Genomic DNA, 21,688 nt, shown 5'->3' with positions numbered 1-21,688 from the left:
TTCAGCCTGTGGACATTTCTTTCTTCCCAGAGATTAACAAGTCAAATCAGTGCAGTTATTTCCCCATTCATTTCTGATATTGATCTTAAGGTATCTCAGTGGAATAAGCCCAATGACAAACTGCATACTACTCTAAAATGCCAGTGCATTTCAACACTTTGTATGCAAAAAAAAAAATAAAGTTTAAGTGTACATAACACAAAAGGGGGGAAATAAAACATATTTTGAAACCAGACCATATGCTTATAGATAGAAAGATGAATACATGTAAAGTTACTTTACATGAAGAAATTTAGAAATCACTTATAAGTTAGGAAGAAACAATTATTTAATGAGCAAATAAAAATATGAAGAAATTCTGAAGACAAAAAAAAACTTCTCAGAGAAAAACAGTTTTACTTAACAGAATACTGTTCATTGAGTTTCTTAAAAGTAAAATTGAAAAGAAATATCATCAAGTCAACAATATGGACTACGGAGGTGAACAACAGTAGCTTTTTCAGAGTAGTAATTATTGGTTTGGTTAAGGTCAATTGTCAATTATATCCCCCTCTCATTGTTTTCTGGAAACCAGTAATCTTTTAAGGCTTACAAGTTATTTTGTTATTAAGAATATATATGGATAGATGCATATAAATCTATTTGTTTAAAGATATAATATGCACATTAGGTCACTCAGTATGAAATGACATAAGCAATTTGTGGAAACCAAAGGATGTGAGTGTCTTTATTTTCTTGTTTGTGCATTTTTGTTGTATGTAAGTATATGTGTTTGCATGTTCATATGTGTCTGGGGAGACATGTATGGTCAATGTCTGGTGTTTTCTCCAGTAATGCTCCTCTTATTTTTATTTTTAATAGATTATTTGTGATTTTCATACATGTGCACAATGTATTTTGTCTATTTTTATTTATTTGTTTGAGAGCAACAGATAGAAGGGGGGACAGATAGAGAAAGAGAGAGATATTGGGTACATCAGGGCCTCCAGCCACTGCAAACAAACCCCAGACGCATATGCTACCTTGCGCATCTGCCTTATGTGGGTACTAGGGAATCAAGCTTCAAACAGGAATCCTTACGCTTCACAGGCAAGCACTTAACTGTTAAGCCATCTCTCCAGCCCTGTACAGTGTATTTTGATCATAAGATCCTCCTCCTACCTTCTCTTGTCCTACCCCCCTAACAAGTCCCATTTCTACTTTTCTAACTTTTTCTTTTTCCCTCTGCCACCATCCATGATGGAGGAAAGATGGGTCCAATACTGTGCAGGTCTTATGCAAGCAATGACAGTAGCTGTGAGGAGATGAATGCACTGGACACTTTATATCTGAAAGACAGCATTCCAAAGCACTATCCCCTATCCTCTTGGCTCTTATTCTATCTGTGACCTCTCCTACATTGTTCTCTGAGCCTTCAAGAACATGATAAAGATAGATCATCTAATTTTAACACTGAGTGCTCAATAATCAATTATTTTCAGTACTTTTGAGTCTCCCCTGCAGTCACCACCAATTGCACAAAGAAGCTTCTCTGACCACAGATAAGAACAGCACTTATCTATGGGTAAAAATACAAATATTCACAGAGCGTTTTGATAGGTACATCATATCCATTTAGCCAAACACCAATAGTATTTATTATCCATTCATTAATTAATAAACATCTAGGCTCATTCCACCTCCTAGCTATTGTGAATAAAGCAGCAATAAGTCAGGATGACTAGGTATTTCTCATGTAGGGTTATGCACAAGAGTGGCATAGTTAGATCATATAATAGTTCAATTTTTAACATTTTGAGAAACTTTCACAGTGATTTTCATGGTGGCTGTGCCAGTTTATAGACACATCAACAGTGAATAAGGGTGTCACTTTCCCCACACCCTTGCAAGAATTTGTTTTAATTTGGTTCTTTTTATAATGATAACCATTCTGACTGGAGTGATATGGAGTCTCAAAGTACTTTTATTTGGCATTTCTCTGATGACTAAGTATTTGCAGTTTATTCTTATATATGCAAAGAGATAAGGTTCTAGTGTCATTTTTCTATAGCTCCAGTTTTCCTAGCACTATTTTTTTTTTTTTTTTAGAGAGAGAGAATGTCTTTTCTGGTAATTTTTTTTTTTTTTGGCTTTTTTGGTCAAAAAATCAAATGGCCATACTGCATGGGTTTATATATGAAACTTCTATTCCACCGACCTACATGTTTAGTTTTGTTCCTGTACTATGCTGTTTTGTTACTATTTTTAACATACCGCGAAAACAGTGACAGTGCTACCTCCAGGCTTATATTTTCTACTTAAGATTCTTTGGCTATGTAAGGTCTTTTCTATTTTCAGATGAATTTTAAGAGTTTCTTTAATTTCAGTTATAAGTGACATTGAATTTTTGGTAGGGATATAATTAAATTTGTAGATTGTTTTGGGTAAAATAGTGGTTTCACAATATTGGTTCTTCCAATTCATGAACATGAGATGTCTTTCCATCTCCTAGTGACTTCTTAAGTTTTTCTCTTGGTTATTTTACAGTTTTCAATGTGCTGAAAATGTGGTTCAGCAGTTAAAGATATAGGTTACAAAGCATGTTGGTCTGGATTGGATTCTTCAGCACCCACATAAAGCTAGATGCAAATTGGTGCATGTGTAGCACATGTGGACACTCCATCACACACACACATATACAGATATGTAAATAAATATTTTTTAAAGAAATTAAAGTTTTCCTTGAAAATGTGTTTGAACTTGTTAGGTTTATTCCAAGGTATTTTTTTGTTTTGTTGAGGTGATTGTGAATGGGATTCTTTTCCTGACTTCATCCTCAGCACATTTGTTATTGGTATATTGGAAGTTACTGATTTCTGTGTGTACATTTTGTATCCCACTACTTTGAAGAACGGGTTTACTAGCTCTAAAGGTTTTCTGCTGGATTATTTAGGATGACTAAAGTATAGAATCATCTGCAAATAAGGATAATTTGGCTTCTTCCTTTTTTTAATTGTATCTGTTTTATATGTTTCTTTTGTCATATTGTTCAATCTAAGACTTCCAGTACTGTATTGAGAAAGAATAAAGAAAGTAGATACCGTTATTTTGTTCCTGATTTAAGTGAAAATACTTTGAAATTTTCCCAATGGCTATATATTTGTTGTATATAAACTTTATTGTGGTGAGATATGTTCCTTCTGTTCCAAGTTTCTTCAGGAGTTTTTATTTTATTTGAGTGAGATAAAGAAAGAAACAGACAGAGAGAGTGAGTATGGTCCCACCTGGGCCTCCACTGCAAATGAACTCCAGATGCTCACTCCACTTTGCATATCTGGCTTTAAGTGGCTACTGAGGAATCAAACCCAGGCCACCAGGCTTTGCAAGCAAGCACCTTCAACCACTGAGCCACTTCTACAGTCCAGAACTTTTTTAAAAGTATTTTTATTTATGTATTTTCAAGGAGACAGAGACAGAGATATAAATAAAGACAGAAATAGAGACTATGACTAGAAATGCCAGGGCTTGCTTAGTGACACTGCAAATAAACTCCAGACATATGTGCCACTTTGTGAATCTGGCTTTACATGGGTCCTGGGATATCAAACCTAGGTCATCAGGCTTTTTAGGCAAATGCCTTTAACCACTGATCCATTTCTCCATCTCATTCAAGACTTTATTCATGAAAAGATGAGGGATTTTGTCAAATTCCTTTTCTACATCTACTTATATTATTGTGTGATATTTTCCCCTTGAGTGAAATTATATGGTTCATTACATTTATTTATTTTTGCTGGCTGAACCATCACCATATCTTTGGAATAATAAATGATATAATTATGGGGAATGATAGTTTTTATGTATTCCTGTATTTGTGTTGCAAATATTTTATTGGGAATTTTTGGACCTAAATTTATAAGGAAGATTTGCCTGCATATTTTTTGGTTGCTATGTGTTTGATTAGTATCATGGTAACACCGGCTTTATAATAGGAGATGGCTAATGTTCCTTCCTTTCCAATTTTGTGGAATACTTTGAGAAGCATTGCTGTTAGTTCTTTGAAGATCTATTAAAATTTATCAGTGATTAAGGCTGCTTAAAGTTCAACATTAAAGAAAATTTATAACATGCCTTCCAAGGCTCAGGGAACATTGTAAAAGTGGAGGCAGAGAGACTCTAAGAGCCACAGGGTGGGAAGGGGCATGCTGAGCCATCACCACCCTCCTAGCACATCCCCCCCTGCAATTTCCACTCAGAAGAGTCTGATTCATGCATCTAGGACCCCAGCCAGACTGAGTACTAACAACCCACTGGAATAGGGATGGGGAGAGGAAACAAAGACTACAAACAGATGGGAATTTTGTTAGGAATTATGTTATATTAGGGAATATGTTCATATAATAATGTTCTTTAAAAATGTATATATACATACATATATATGTTTAAATATATATTATTAGACAGAATTTCCATGTAGTCATTCATATCAAACATTTGTAAAATCACTGAACATGTTAGAAATAATTTTAAACATTAATAAGATTACCAGTGAATTCCCCTGAGCCTTGATTTATTTAAGTTTGAAGTTTTATAACTGTTTCAATCTCATTGTTATAGATTGGCCTAAATGGTCTGTTTCATCTTGGTTTAATTTTGGTAAGTCTTATGTATGTAGAAATTCTTAGAAATTCTTCCTTTCATTTAAAATTCCCAAACTTAGTAGTTATGCTTTTAAGGTATGCCCTAATGATTTTCTGAATTATATCGGTATATGTTATAATGGTTCTCTTTCCACCTCTAATTTTATTAATTTGGGTCTTCTTTTACTTTTGGTTGGTTTTGCTAAGGGTTTATCAATCTTGTTTATCATTTCAGAAAACAAACTATTTTATTTTATTATTATTTTTTTGAGGCAGGGTCTCACTCTAGCCCAGGTTGACCAGGAATTCACTCTGCAGCTACAAACTGGCCTTGAACTCATGGCAATCTTTCTACCTTATCCCCTTGAGTGCTGGGACTAAAGGTGTGTACCACCAGTCCAGCTACACATTTACTTCTTTATAATCTAATATAAAAATTACTTAAATATGTCCATACTTCACTTATGGAGTATCTTTGATTACTGCTCTCCTCTCAGGAAATTTTCTCTAAGACTACATTTTTTTGAGACAGAACCCATTCTCCTAGAAGTACCCAGCCTTTCTTATAAAGACAGTTGCAAGTCTAGTTTTTCCTTAATGTGTCCTCTGTAATCTCTTTTTTAGACTGGCTCTTTCCCTGTGCTCTCATTTCCTTTACCATGTAACTTTACAGTTTCTCCAGGTATGAAGGCTCTGAACTCTTTTTCCTGCCTGCCTAGGTTCCATTCATCTGAAAGGAAAAGACACTTAACTGTGCCCTGCAGAGCACTGCCAAGCTAGGCCCCTGAAGCATGAAATGCACTCACCCTTTGGGTGTACAGCCTAAGGGCACAATGTGAGTACACCCAGATTGCTTACCCTAGCCTTGCCTTTACAAATGATTCAATTCTTCGCTTTCCATTGTTAACAACTACTCCAGAGTGCTAAAGGAATGCACACCCAGAAGAGGACACTTCCTACACCTTCAATAACATTCTGCCCTGGGGGAAATGATAGCTTTCCAAATCATAGCTTAGCCTTGGGATTCACAGCAGGAATTTCAGACTGCTGTTCACAAAGTGAGGAGGTAACCTGTCTTATTTGTTTTGGGAGATGTAGTAGGTATCTCTTATCAACAGCTCATTGTGGATGTAGACCACACCCTGGTACAGGGAATTACAGGTTAGCACCAAGGGAAAAGAAAAAAATAAAAAGTCAGAGAAGAAATACAAACAGAAGAAATTTAAGGTTAGGCTTCATCTGACCCTTTCCAGGGACTTTTGATTCAGGTGCACCCCCTAAGGACAGCTTGAGGGTTCTACCTTTTAGTCTGACTTCCAGGATATAGGATTCTATGGTATTGGTTCAATTTTGGTTCAGTTTTGCGCTCTCCCATTTCCCTTCCCCTTTTCTCGAAGCCCTAATCTCCCTATTGACCAAGCCTCAAGCTTCAAGATGCTATTCATGTATGTCAGCAACTTGGGCTGATCCAGGTTAGGAACTGTAGATAAGTGAGACCATGTGATGGTTGTCACAATTACAATTTCCTTTTTTATTTCATTCATGACCCATTCATTGTTTAAAAGTGTGATGTTCAGTCCTCAGGAGCTGGTGGGTTTCTTGATGTGTCTCTTGTTAATTTCTAGCTTTAAAGCATTGTGATTTGATATGATGCAGAAAGTGTCTTCAATCTTCCTGACTTTATGAGTGCACGCTTTATGGCCTAATATATGGTCAATTTTGGAAAAGGTTCACTGGGCTGCTGAGAAGAATGTGCATTCTGTAGAGTTGGGTTGGAAAGTTCTGTAAATATCCATTAGGTCTAGCTTACTTATGATGTTGCTGAGCTCTATTATTTCCCTGTTGATTTTCTGCTTGGATAATATGTCTATTGATGATAGTGGAGTATTGAAGTCCTTGAATATGATGATGTTGGTGTTTATTTCTGGTTTATTGTAGAGTATATTTGGTTTTATAAACTGTGGTGCCCTGCAGTTGGCACATATATATTTATGATTGTGATGTGCTCATGTTAGATCTTTCCCTTGATGACTAAGATGTGGCTTTTTTTGTCCTTTTTGATTACTTTCAGTTTGAAATTTACTATATCAGATATTAATATAGCAACACCCACTTTTTTTTAAATTTACATTTGCTTGGACTATCATTTTCCAACCTTTCACCCTGAGGAGGTATCTATCTTTAGTGGTGAGGAGGGTTTCTGGAAGAGAGAAGATAGAAGTGTCCAGTTTTTTTTTAATCCATTGTGTCTTTTGATGGGTGAGTTAAGTGCATTAATATTTAAGGTTATTACTAGGAAGTTTGAATTAATCCCTGTCATGATGAGGAGTTTTATGCTGTTTGGTGCTTATTTTGTGTTTTGAGACTGGTCCGTTTTGGTTGTTGTGATTGTCTTCTTGTTGGCTCTTGAGATTGGTTGTTTGACAGTTCTGTGTGGAGTAGTCCCTCAAGAATTCTTTGTAGGTTTATTTGTGTTCATGTAATCAGTATGTCCCTATGATTTTTTTAATTTCTCTGGAATCTGTTGTGATGTTACCTTGTTCATCTCTGATTTTATTAATTTGTGTCTCTTCTCTCTTTCTTTTGGTCAGATTTGCTAAGGGTTTATCAATCTTGTTTATCCTTTCAAAGAACCAACTCTTTGTTTCATTAATTCTTTGGATTGTTCGTTTTGTTTCTATTTCATTAATTTCTGCCCTAGTCTTTATTATTTCTTCCCGTCTACTGATTTTTGGTTTGCCTTGTTCTTCTTTTTCCAAGGCTTTAAGGCAAAGCATTAGATCGTTTACTTGCGACCTTTCTAATTTCTTAATATAGGCACTCAAGGCTATAACTTTACCTCTTAGAACTGCCTTCATTGTGTCCCAGAGATTTTGGTATGTTGTGTTCTCATTATCATTTGACTCTATAATTTTTTTGATTTCCTTTTTGATTTCTTCATTGACCCATTCATAATTTAGTAGTGTATTGTTTAGTTTCCATGATATTGTGTATGCTCTATAGCCTTTCTTGCTACTGATTTGTAGTTTAATTCCATTGTGGTCAGATAGAATGCAAGGAATTATTTCAATTTTCCTGAATTTGTTAAGATTTGCTTTGTGTCCTAATATATGGTCTATTTTAGAGAATGTTCCATGTGCTGCTGAAAAGAATGTATATTCTGCAGCCTTTGGTTGAAATGTCCTGTATATATCTGTTAAGTCCATTCCTTCTATGACCTCATTTAGTCCAGATGCCTCTCTGTTTATTCTTTCCCGGGATGACCTGTCAATTGATGAGAGTGGGGTGTTAAAGTCACCCACCAACACTGTGTTTGGTGTTATCTGTGACCTTAGTTCTAATAGTGTTTGTTTGACGAATTTGGGAGCCCCCATGTTAGGTGCATATATGTTTAGGATTGTAACGTCCTCCTGTTGGAGTGTGCCCTTAATATAAAGTGACCTTCCTTATCTTGCTTGACTAACGTCGGACTAAAGTCTACCCTGTCTGATATTAGGATAGCAACCCCTGCTTGTTTTCTAGGCCTATTTGCTGGAAACATCGTTTTCCAACCTTTCACCCTAAGATAATGTCTATCCTTTGTAGAAAGGTGAGTTTCTTGGAGACAACAAATTGTAGGATCCTGCTTTTTAACCCAGTCTGCAAATCTATGTCTTTTCATTGGGGCATTGAGGCCGTTGATATTAAGAGATATTATTGAAAGGTGTGTATTTCTGTTTGCCATTTTTGTGTGTGTGTGTGTGTTTCTGGTTCTACCTGCGCTCTCTTCTGTTAACTAGTATTTGAGTATTGCTTGTTTTTTCTAGGTTCCTTATATGTGTGCTTTTCCTTTTCTTCAGCATGGAGGATTCTATCAAGTATTTTCTGTAGAGCTGGTTTTGTCTTCAAATACTCCTTTAACCTGCTTTTGTCATGGAATGTCTTTATTTCTCCATCTATTTGAATGGATAACTTTGCAGGATAAAGTAACCTTGGTTGACAGTTGTTATCTTTCAGAACTTGGAATATATCACTCCAAGCCCTTCTGGCTTTAAAAGTTTGTGTTGAATAATCTGCTGTAATCCTGATGGGCTTGCTTTTGTAGGTAACTTGATTTTTCTCTCTAACTGCTTTCAATATTTTTTCTTTGGTGTGTGTGTTTGGAAGTCTGATTATAATATGGCGAGGAGAGGTTCTTTCTGGGTTTTGTCTGGCTGGGGTTCTAAAGGCTTCCTGTATCTGCATTGGCACCTCTTTCCCAATTTGGGGGAAATTTTCTTCTATGATTTTGTTGAAGACGCCTACTATGCCTCTGGAGTGGAGTTCTTCTCCTTCTACTATGCCCTGAATTCTTATATTGGATCTTTTCATAGTGTCCCGAATATCTTGAAATTCCCACTCATACTTTTCTATAAGTTTGTCTTTCTCTTTGTTGGACTGCATTAGGTCTGCCACCTGGTCTTCTAGCTTAGATATTCTGTCCTCTCCCTCATCCATCCTACTGGTGAGATTTTCTACAGAGTTTTTTATTTCATTAACTGTGTTCTTCATTGCTAGTAATTCTGACTGGTTTTTCTTTATTATTTCTATTTCCTTATTTATGTCTTGTATTGCCTTCTTTATTTCATGAAACTGGTGTCCTGCATCTTCTTTGATTCCTTTGATTTCCTCTTTGATTTCCTCTTTGATTTCTTCTTTGATTGTTTTGATGTGTTCTTTGACCTCTTTGAACATATTTATAATCATTCTTTTGAACTCTTTCTCAGGCATTTCCTCTAACTCTTTCTCACTGGAGGACATTTCTGATGCATTAGTACTTTTAGGTGGATTTATATCGTCTTTCTTTTTAGTGTTTCTTGTGTTATAATGTATATATTTTTGCATCTTGGATTAAGTTAATGCTTGGATTTTCTAGCTAGCTGTGTATTCTTAGCTGTATCAATTGATTTGATGTAATATATTTTCAGGGTAGGACCTTAAGGTGTTAGGTGTGGCTCTTAAGACTCTCAGAGTATCTACAAAGATGTTCTTAGGGGTTGAGTTTCCCTGTTATAGGAGTACTCAAGCAGGCTGAGTAGAATAAAATACAGGTAGATTCTAAATTTTAACTAAACACTGTACACATTCAATCAAAAACAGCCCCGAGTATGTATGGAAGAGTAGTTATTATAACAACCAGATCCTCTATCAACAAAGAGGTTAAGATTTCTGGTCTGTTGAGGGATCCAAGTCAGCTTGCAACCAAGTGAGACCCTTCCCTGGTGCAATCCCAGTTTCCTTGGATGATTTTGGTCTCAGTCAAGTTGCTGCCTGGGTCGTCGGGCTGCTGTTCTGATTTCTGGAGCTGGGTACTTGCTTTTCATGTGGGGCAAACTGAGCCTGGCAAGTGTGGCCCTGCAGATCAGCACCCCTGCTGCTGGAACTGCTGCTGCTCAAGGTGCCCCTGCTGGGACTGTAGCCACTGCTCCTGAAGCTGCTGCTGCTGGACCCACCCCTGCTGCTGCCTCTGCTGCTGCTGTAGCTGCCACTGCTGGAGCCACCACTGCTGCTGAAGCTGCTGCTGCTGTGTCCACTGCTGCTGCTCCCCCTGAAGCTGCTGCTGCCGAGTGTGCCGCTGCTGCCACTCCTGGGTCTGCTGCTGGGGCCGATGTTACCGGTGCTGGAGCCGCTGATGTTGCTGCTGAACTCTGCTCCTGCTTGTGTCCCACTGTTGCCGTGGCCGGGTCGCGGGCCGCTGCTCTGTTTGCCGGAGCAGGGCTCAGGCGGTGGGGGAGGGGAGGGAGTCGCAACTGCTCAAGATCTCTCGCTGCTCCAAGCGTTCTTCTACCTCGCGGTCTGCTCCTCCGTTGCTCGCTGCCACTCTCCCCTCACATTTCCCGAGTTGTGGAGAGCGCGCTGTGAGGGAAAGCTCTGGCACCTGGCTTTTCTGCGGCTCGAGCCGAATCTGGCGGCTTTCTGGTGCGCCGAGCTGCCGGAGCCGCTTTTCCCGCCTGTGCCGGCTCTGGATGCTCTGGAACTCTTCTACTTCTCCGCTGCTGCTTCAATTTCCTATACACCTCACTTTTTAGTAAAAGTGTGTATTTTGCTGAGTTTTTTTGGTCTTTTTTCCCCCCTAGGCTGCTTTGACGTGGTACCTACGCTGCCATCTTAACCGGAAGTCGTGTTCATGTAATCATAGAGTTGACTTTTATGGTGGAAAGTTTTTCTTTCACCATCTATTATGAGGGATACTTTTGTTGGGTAGAGTAGCTTGGGCTGGGAGCCATAGTTTCTCAGACTTTGAAGTGTTCCATTCCAGGCCTTTCTGGCTTTTATAAATGTTTCCATTGAGAAATCTGATGTAATTCTGATGGGATTGTCTTTGTATGTTGTGATTCTCTCTTGCTGTTATTAACACTCTCTATCTTTGTTTTTGTTGTTAACAGTTTTAGATATGACATGTCTTATTGAGTTTCTTCTTTGGTCCTGTTCATTTGGTGTTCTGTGGGCTTCTTGTATCTGGATGACCCTCTCTTTTGAGAGATTTGGAAATTTTCCTTCAGTAATTGTTGAATATGGTCCTTATTTCTCTGTCCTGGATTTCTTTTCCTTCTGTTATACCCATGATCTGAATGCTTGGGCATTTTAGGGTGTCCCACTGTTCCCTCATAATCTGTTCACTTGATTTTTTGTTTGTTTATTTTTATTTATTTATTTGAAAGTGACAGAGAGACAGAAGGAGGCAGAGAGTGAAAGAGAGAAAACAGGCATGCCAGGGCCTCCAGCCACTGCAAACGAACTCCAGATGTGTGCACCCACTTGTGCATCTGACTAACATAGCTCCTGGGGAATCCAGCCTCGAACTGGCGTCCTTAGGCTTCACAGGCAAGTGATTAACCACTAATTCATGTCTCCAGCCCATCACTTGATTTTTTGAACTTAGCCAAGTTTTTGGCTTCCTGATCAATTTCTTCTGTCTTGACTTCCAGGTCAGAGGTTCTGTCTCTCATGTGAGTAACTCTGTTGGTGAGGGGTCCTAGAGAGGTTTTTATAATTTCTATTTGATTTTTGTTTTCTGTTGTGTTATTTTGTATTGTGTTCATCTCTTTTTTAAGGTATAATTTCAACTTGAGTTCTGAATTTCTTGGTGCTTCCCAGAGTTCATTCTTGCATTTGATCAAACCTTTATTAAGCCTAATCAACTAGCTGTTGAGATCTTCCATTTCTTGACTTCAACTTATTTATATCTATTTGGAGGTTTCTTCAATCAAGTTAAGCCTACTGTCAAAGATTAAAGCTCTAGGAGACAAGTCTGTTTAATTTCATTGATATGATTCTTGGTTCTTAGATGGTTTGCTTCCAGTTCAGTGATTTTTTTTCTTTTTCTTTTTGTAATCAAGATCTCATTGGTTGTGCTTGTATTTTTGGAATACATTTCTGTTGATTTCTCTATGGTTTCACTGAAGGCTTCCATTGTAGGACTAGGCATCTTTGGTGGAGATTTCTCAGTTTTCTGACTTTCTTTGGCTGTTTTATATTGTTGTCTACCCACTTTAAGAAGAGTTTTTTTTTTTTTTTTTTTTTTTTTTTAAATTGTTGAGGAGGAAGCAAGTTTTTTCCTCTGGCCCATGCATCCTCTGACCTAGGTGAATATAGATATTGGCATCCAGTGGCCAGTCAGGATACCAGAGCAAAAGACCTGATTCCACAGCTCACACAGAGACCAGGCCTACCCAAGCAGGGAACAATGGGATCTACCAGGAGGAATAAGGGAATAGGGAGCTGACCTACTTCATGCTGCACCCGCTAGCACACAGACTGGCTCAGGGAACTGGGACTAGGGAACTGGGAGGAGCCAGGAAGAAGGGGTCTGGCTGGTCTACTCACTCCACTCCACAGAGCCCACCCCCCCACTGCCCCATACAGCACAGTGAACCCAGGCCAGGGAGATGGGTAGAGCCCTGAAAGTGGGGTCTGGCCTATTCACACCAGACCCCCTGTGCCTGCCCCAAAACCAACTCTTTTGTTTCAATTATTTGTATTTTTTGTTGTTTTTCCCATTTCATTAATTTCTGCCCTAGTCTGAATTATTTCTTTTCCTCCACTGAATTTTGACTTGGCTTGTTTTACTTTTCTCCAGGCCATAAGGTATATCATTAAGTAGTTTTTTTTTTTTTTTTATGATGTCTCAGATTTCTTAATATTGGCACTTATAGTTATGCACTTTTGTAGTGGTTTGAGTCAGGGATCCCTCATAAACTCAGGTGTTCTGGATAGGTTCTCCAGCTGATGGCAATTGGAAATTAATGCTTCCTGAAGGGAGTGTATTGTTGGGGGCGGGCTTAAGGGCTTTATAGCCAGTTTCCCCTTGCCAGTGTTTGGCACACTCTCCTGTTGCTTTTCTCCCCCTGGTGTGGCCATGGGGTGATGTCCAACTTCTGCTCATACCTTAGTTTTCCCTGCCATGGTGGAGCTTCCCCTCAAGACTGTAAGCCAAAATGAACCTCTTTTTCCCACAAGCTGTTCTTCGTAGGGTGATTTCTACCAGCAATGCCAATTGGACTGCAACAACTTCCTTATTAGGTTTGCTTTCACTTTATCCCATAAATTTTGGTATGTTGCATTTTGACCTTGATTCTTTACTAGGAATTTCTTAATTTCCTTTTGATTTCTTCCATGGCCTAGTCAATATTTAATAGTGTTCTCTTTAATGGCCATGAGTTTGTGTATGTTCTAGAGTTTCTCTTTGTGTTGGTTTCTTACTTTATTGCTCTGTGAACATATAATATGATGAAAAATTGATAAAAATTAACAATTACATCTACAATTTGAGTTAGAGACCTGATTCTGATCCCTTTGCTGTTCATCCTATGCTATGAGTGAAGGGCCATGCCAAAGCTGCTACAGCTGCCCCTGACTGCTCCCATGCTTCTCGGACCAGCTTAGAAAGTGATAAGGGATGAAGTAGAAAGTCACATATTTCATTGTTATCTGTCTGCTATCATGCCAATTCATACCACCACAACTCTGAGGCTTCCACATCTTTTAATGTTTTTTTTTTTTAAATTTATTTATTTGAGAGCAACAGACACAGAGAGAAAGACAGGTAGAGGGAGAGAGAGAGAATGGGCGTGCCAGGGTTTCCAGCCTCTGCAAACGAACTCCAGACGCGTGCGCCCCCTTGTGCATCTGGCTAACGTGGGACCTGGGGAACCGAGCCTCGAACCAGGGTCCTTAGGCTTCACAGGCAAGCACTTAACTGCTACGCCATCTCTCCAGCCCCTACATCTTGCAATTGTGTAAGGTTACCTAAGGTTGCACAGCTCCCTCCCTACTTTACAAGCTTTTATTTTGGCCACAGTTCCATATTGTTCTGTCTGTGTTCTAGCTCTGTAGAACTGTCTATTAAAGCATACAGCAGCCCAGTCTTGGATGCTGGAGGTATTTTTGAAGTACGACACTCCCTTCAGCCTGTTGGTTTAATAATAAATTCTTGAGTTCTCCAGGTTTCTCTGTGTGGCACTTGGCTTTCTTTCTAACTAAAACCCACATTTCTGCAAAAATAATACAAGGAGTTTTCCCATGTTTATTAAGTTTGGATTTATATCTAATATATGTGATCTATTTTAAAATAAGTTTCATGTGCTTCTGGAAAAATATATATATCTATATCTATACATATATTCTTAACCATTTGAATGAACTATTCTGTTGATGTCTTTTAGGTCCAGGTTTTCTATGATGTTATTTAAACCAAATGCCTATTTATTTATTTATTTTTATTATTATTTTTAGGATAATCTGGAAATTGTTGAAAGTGGGATCTTGAACACAACTACTACTATTGCACTGGAATTAATCTATTAATTTACATCAGGTGGTATTTATTTAATGAAATTGGGTGCATCCATGTACATTGCATATAGGTTTCAAATTGTGATGGTCTCATTTTGGATTATACCCTTATTCAGTATAATGTGCTTACTGTACTTGTATTGGCATACTGTACTTGTATTGACATTTCATTCCCTAATTTGGGGAATTTTTTGTGATTTTGTTGAAAATATTTAATATCCAGTTAGATTGAAATTCTTCTTCTATTTACAGAATTTTAAAAAATTTGACCTCTTCATAATGTTGTGTATATCTTGAAAGTCCCACACATACAATTGTATTAATTTATTTTTCCCTATATTGGACTATTCCAATTTCTTCACTTTGTCTTCAGGTTCAAATATTTAGTCTTCTCCATCCTTTTGCCACCATGCCCTGCTTCTAAGAGTTTCTACATTTTTTTTCTATTTGGATTATTGTGACTCCTCAGTACTTCAGATTTTTTTCAACATTTTCTATTACCTTACTCATATCTTTTATCAACTTGCTTACTTAGTTCAACTGATTTTCTGTGTTCTCATGGGATTCCTTCAGGAGTTTTTCTTCTTTGAGTCATTTGATTTGTTCTTTGATTACTTTGAACACACAAACTTTCATTCTTCTGAATTATGTTCCTGACATTTCATACAATTCCTTCTCACTGGAGGCTGTTAGTATGAGAACCATAAATTTGCAGAGGTTATGTTGCCTTGAATTTTTGTGATTCTTGTATTACTGTGTTAGGATTTTTCATTCCAGGCTATTTTATTGTTTGGATCTTGTGTTTGTTTTCTCAGATGTATTCTGAAGCATGCAGTTCAGAAGTCATATACCCAATCTAGAAGCTCATAGTGCCTGGTGTGATCTCTTTATTACTCGCAGAGTAGAATAATAACAGTAGGAGCAATTAAAGCTGGTGGATATCCCTGCTATGCAAATATCATAGTAGCAAGTTAACAACTCTGGTTCATTTGGCTTCAGTAACTATTGGCAGAAAAAATTGAGACAATCTGGTATGGAGTAGACTAGGAATTTGGTCATGTTGAAGTGTGATAGATGTAGGTTGGATTAGGATGGAGGATTACTATTAACTTTGAAAAAGATGCAGGTAGCTAAATTATCTGGGAGAGGAAAGTTCAGATACTTTTGTATTCTACTGATTATAGAGGTTATTAATGCTGTGGACAGTTGTGGTAATAGAGACTAAAGAAGAGGGAAAAGGAGAAGAAAATGTGGAAGAAGAGGATATAAAGAGAGGGAAAGTATATGTGTTGTGAATGGAATAGTTAGAACAGGCATCATAGTAGTAGACTAGGTGGACAAAATATGCCAAACAAACTAAAATCCAATTGAGCAACATACAAACACAAAGAAAATCATCAAAGAATATATGTGCAAAAGTTGCGATTTTATAAAAGATACTAAAAGATAAAAATTCAAAAATGATAAACATGAATCCTAACATTATAAAAAAGGATTTTAAAAGATAAGGGATACTGAATATACATGAAATCTAAAAAGTCATTATTCCTTCCTTGATAGGGTGGATTTTGAGTTCTTTCTCTTCCTGTGATGTTTCCTTTTACAACTTTCCCTGGTATGACAGGTGTGATTGGTACTTGCATTTCCAAAGCTATGAACCAGATTCTGGTTACATATTGTCCCAGTGGAAATCAACTCAGTTACTTTTTGGAGTGTTTTTCTCTATCACCTATGCAGTGTAGTGATTACAGTTCACTCCTTGGTACACTGTTGTCTTTTCTTGTCTCATCTAGCTCAGTTGGCCAAGGCTTAGACTCCATTGGATTTGACAATCTAAGGGTGGGGGAGGGCAAGTATGAATCTTTGGCTTCCTGCAATCTCTGTTCCATGTGCTAGAATATGGGGGTAGATGCATTTGTGGAATGATTCCTAAAAGTGTTCATGCCAAGCTTAGATGCTCCCTGATTCCTCCATCTTGAAAGGTTCTTGTAATTGGGAAGAAACCTTTCTCCCCAGTTCCTGAGGTTTTAACTGGCACCAGCAAGACAGGTTTGTTGTGTGCAAGGAGAACTTGCTGGTGGCTGGCCGGTCCACACTGAATAGCAGCTCTTCCCTGCTTTTCTGCAAGGATCTTACCTGTGTTAATAACTTTGTTTATGGATCTTGTCTCTCTTTGAAAAAGAACATATTTTGTGTTATCTTGCCTTCTTTTCCCCTAGGTTTTTCTGCTGAGGCTCCTAATTCATCATCTTTAACAGGAAGTTCTTATTTTATTTAATTATATTTTTGTTTTTCGAGGTAGGGTCTCACTGTAGCCCAGGCTGACCTGGAATTCACTATGTAGTCTCAGGGTGGCCTCGAACTCACTGCAATCCTCCTACCTCTACCTCCCAAGTGCTGGGATTAAAGGTGTGCGCCACCACGCCCGGCTCCTCTCTTTTTATTTTTTGAGACAAGGTCTCTCAGTGAACCTATAGCTCATTGATTCAGTGAAACTAGCAAACCAACAAGCTCTAAGAATGCTCCTCTCTCCAACTAACCAGCGATAACTGGTGCACTTCTGTGCCTCATTTTGATATGGCTGGGTGATACTGCCTAAAGTCCTCATGATTTAATGGCAAGAACTTTACTCACTGAGCCATCTTACAAGTCCCTATGAACAGTGTTATATACTTTAAATTTTTTATGTTTTAAGTTTCATGAACTTTTAACATTGCAGTTTTGCTACCCTCCATGCCCCTGCCTACCAAGTTTTTATTTCATTACGAAAGGAAAGTTTGAAAGAATAAGTGCTATTGCGTCTTTGAGAAGCACTATAAACTACTTTCCCTGTATACCATTGTTGTTGTCAGTTCCATGCTGTGGAATAAATTTCCAAACCAGACACAGTTTATGGGAGGAGCAGGATTTATTTAAGTTTACAGATCCAGGGAAAGTTCTATAATGGTGAAAGAGGCTGACCTCCCTTCACAGATCCAAGTTGAGAAAAAAAAAGAAAAGAAAAAACTACCACCACCACAACCCAGAGCAAGCTTACTCTGGCAAAAGGCAGGGAACACAGGCAGAGCTAAAGCACTCTGCATGCTTTTAGGCTAGAAATCTGTTCCATCCCTAGTCACACCTCCTCCAACCAGGCAGCTGAAAATCTAAGTTGTAAAAACAGACAAACAAACAAAAACCTGAGTCTAATGAGAAGCCTTCAAACTACTACAATCATAATAGCATTTCTCACAGTTGTGTTTTCTCTCCACACAAACTCTCTCACAATTAGAAATTCCTCATACCTTCTCACTCTGCAAACTACCAACTCTCACAATGACAACCAGAGAGCTCCCCTCCTCATGATTGTTTCTTTTCAGATCTTAATTACAGATTAATTTAAATTATCTGATTTTTTTTTCCTCTATGCATTGACCTTTCATCCGTAAAACTCCATGTTGCAATTTGGTAAGCATAGGCTATTATGTAGATTGGTAAAGAAAAAATATGACCTAGCACATCAAAATTTCGTTGGGAATTGACTAGGTGGACACTTGTTAAGGCTCTTGCCTGCTAAACATTCAAATTGTTACATCCTTGTTTATTGCATGTTCAAGTAAATGTGATATGTGCCATCAATTCTCTTTACTTTTAATTCAAGCATGCCTTTATCTACTTTTTGAATCAAGTTCCCCTTGGAAGATGCTGAGCGTACTATCATTCTCACACTGGAAGAGAATTCATTTCTGCACATTCAGAAGCCTTATATCATGATTTTTAAATTAGGCAATGAGAGTTCTAACAAGTGTTTGCATTATTTTCTTTGTATTTTATTATTATTTGATTATTAAGGGCACCTTTAAATTCCATAAGAATTATGGGATTAGATTTTCAATCACTGCAAAAAGCCACCAGGATTTTGGTAGGCATTATATTAAATTTATCCATTTGCTTATATCTGAGTTATAACTGGAAAATTTTTAAATATTTTGTATTTTTTTTTATTTATCTATTAGAGAGAGAGAGAATGAGCATGCCAGGGCGTCCAGTCACTGGAAACGAACTCCAAACACACGTGCCACCTTGTGCATCTGGCTTACATGGGTCCTGGGGAATCGAACCAAGGTCCTTTAGCTTTGCAGGCAAATGCCTTAAGCCCTAAGCCATCTTTCCAACCCCATAATTGGAAATTTTAACACAGGTAAAGCAATTACAGATGTGGGAAAACTACTTTTGTCATGTTGCTATATCTTTTCTGCATAACTTGGCTCACCTCTTATGTTTCTCAGTTCTTCCATTATTGACTTTTGAACATACCATTTTGCATGTATGTTTTAATCATATACATTCTGTATTATTCTCTTTCCATTCTCCTCCTTCCTCTGGTATACTTCATCTTTACAGTCTTCCTTCTACTTTGGCGGCTTTTTTCTTACATCTAGATTCCACATGAGAGAAAACTTCTTATAATTGCCTTAATGGGATTGTCTTGTTTCATTTAACCTTGTGATTTTTTTTTTAAATTGCAAATAGTTTAATTTCTTCTTATGACTAAGTAAGACTCCACTGTGGCTATAGGAACCATGTTTTCTTTATCCATTTATCTGTCGATGGGCACACAGCCTAATTCCATAAGTTTTTCTGTGGTAAATAGTGTTAAAATAAGCATGGGTGCTTAAATTTTCTGGAGGATATCTTTATCAAGGATAAAATGTATGAATTGAAATAATTTCTGATCTTCTACTCTGTATTTTAAGTTGGTTGTTGTTTTATTAGTGAAAACCCAGTGGTTATGACTAACAAATTCATAACAACCCAAGTTGAATTAATACTAACTTAGCTTCAATAGTTTACAACTATGCTCTTACAGTTTTTTGTCTTCTCAATTCATGTTTTAATTATTGTACATCTTTATATAGGGTGTGGCACTGAATGTAGTTTTGTAAGTATTTTATGTGTTTATCTTTTAAATCTTTTAAATAAAGATGAAATATAATCCTAGAAGTTGAGCACAGACACAACACTTTTTCTGAGAGCTAACTCAATAAAACACACTTTTCCCCTGTTTTGCTCTTCCTTTCTTTCTCTTCTGTAGATGCTGGTTGAAATCCTGAGCTAGCTCTGACATTTTTGTGTTTTTTCAACTTTTTCCCAATAAATCTATTCAGCTTTAGTCACAAAAAAAGAAATAAAAACGCAAAATTAAAAAGAAAATATTGAAGCTGCACATGGTGGCACTTGCTTTTAATCCCAGCACTTGGGAGGCAGAGGTAAGAGGATCGCTGTGAGTTCGAGGCAAACCTGAGACTACATAGTCAATTCCAGGTCAGCTTGGGCTAGAGTGAGACCCTACCTCAAAAAATAAAAGAAAGAAAGAAAGAAAGAGAGAGAGAGAGAGAGAGAGAGAGAGAGAGAGAGAGAGAGAGAACGAAAATACTGGATTACATATGTAGATGCTTTTTTCTTTGCTTAACATACTTCAGAATTACTGAGTAGCTCCCTTTCTTTTCTATCTGAAGAGACTTCTGACACATTTCTTGTACTGATGTTAGTGATGAAAATATTTTCAGTTTGTTTAACTGAACATGTCTGAAATGTTTCTCCATTTTCCTGTTTTTTTATGGATAAAATTCTCAACAATCACTTTTTACTTTCAATACTTTTGAATGTATAATCTTTCTACCTTCTGGCTATCATGGTTTCTGATGAGATATTGCTCAAGTTGACTTTAAAATTCTTTTTAAAATTCAAGAGAACAAATCGACGTGTTAATTAAGTTTGTGAATCAAATCAGAGAATTTACTACAGTAGGTATGAAGACCATCTATTAAACTATAGTAAATCTATAGAAATTAATTTCATCTGATGGTGAAAGAATAGACACTTTAACAAACAGAAGATAAACTCAGAAATAAATCAACCCAAATATATTTACTTGATTTTTGAGAAAATAACAGTGAATTGGAATAAACTTAAACATGTACATATTCTGTGTTTGAACTTCATTCTTATGTATATGCAAAACATGATAGGAAATTTTTTATTTTATTTTAAAAATATTTTATTTTTATTTATTTATTTGAGAGAGAGAGATAGAGAGAGAGAGAGAAAGAATGACCTCCAGACACTGCAAACAAACTCCAGACACATGTGCCACCTTATGCACCTGCCTTACATGGGTCCTGGGGAATTGAACCAAGGTCCTTTGGCTTTGAAGGCAAGTGCCTTAACTGCTAAGCCATCCCTCCAGCCCGGGAAATATTTTTTAATAAAACATCTGTTCATAAGATAGTAATTGCAGTACAGTGGACAACTGAATTATATTTTAGTCACAGAAGAAAGTATTTAGTAGACATTGGGACAACATAGAACAAGAAGGAACTGCCGGCAAAAGTCAAACACCATGTTTAGATCTCACAGAGGTAATACTGTGTTAAATTCCAGATATAGGGCTGGAGAGATGGTTTAGCGGTTAAGCGCTTGCCTGTGAAGCCTAAGGACCCCGGTTTGAGGCTCGGTTTCCCAGGACCCACGTTAGCCAGATGCACAAGGAGGCGCACGCGTCTGGAGTTTGTTTGCAGAGGCTGGAAGCCCTGGCACGCCCATTCTCTCTCTCTCCCTCTGTCTCTCTCTCTGTGTCTGTCGCTCTCAAATAAATAAAAAATAAAATAAAATAATTTAAAAAATTAAATAAATTCCAGATATAAAATATTTATGTAGCATATTACATTGATACTAAGGTCAAAATGAGCAAACCTATACCATGGTATTAGACGTGGGTGGTAACTTTTCAAATTAAGAGAAGAGGAACTAGGGACTTAGAGAAGTTAGATCATGGGTACCAAAATGATGTAAATAGGAAGAATTAGTTCTGATATTCTATAGCATGGTAGAGTAATTGTCTAGAATTTAAACGCATTTATAAATAAATAGAAAACAGAGTCCATTGCTTTGAAACATACAAATGACAACTCTGACAAGGTGGAAATCATACTATTTTAGTTATCCCAGAGTTTTTATATGCATTAAGTTACCAGACTGTATCCTGTTAGTATGTGTAAGGATTAAATAAAAATTATCAAAACAATAAATGAATAAAAAATCACTAGAGTGGTTATTTTAGGAAAAAGTACAATTCTGTAGCATTGAAAGCAGTTCTAGATGCTTCAGCTTGGTGTTGGTTGAATGGGTTTTATCAGTTTTGACAATTATCTAAGCTGTACATTGTGGCATGTGCTCATTCATAGAGACATACTATGATTTTATTGTAAAGAAAA

Source organism: Jaculus jaculus, chromosome X (assembly GCF_020740685.1).
Source record: "Jaculus jaculus isolate mJacJac1 chromosome X, mJacJac1.mat.Y.cur, whole genome shotgun sequence".
Lineage (NCBI taxonomy): Eukaryota > Metazoa > Chordata > Mammalia > Rodentia > Dipodidae > Jaculus > Jaculus jaculus.
This window is presented reverse-complemented; position numbering follows the sequence as displayed.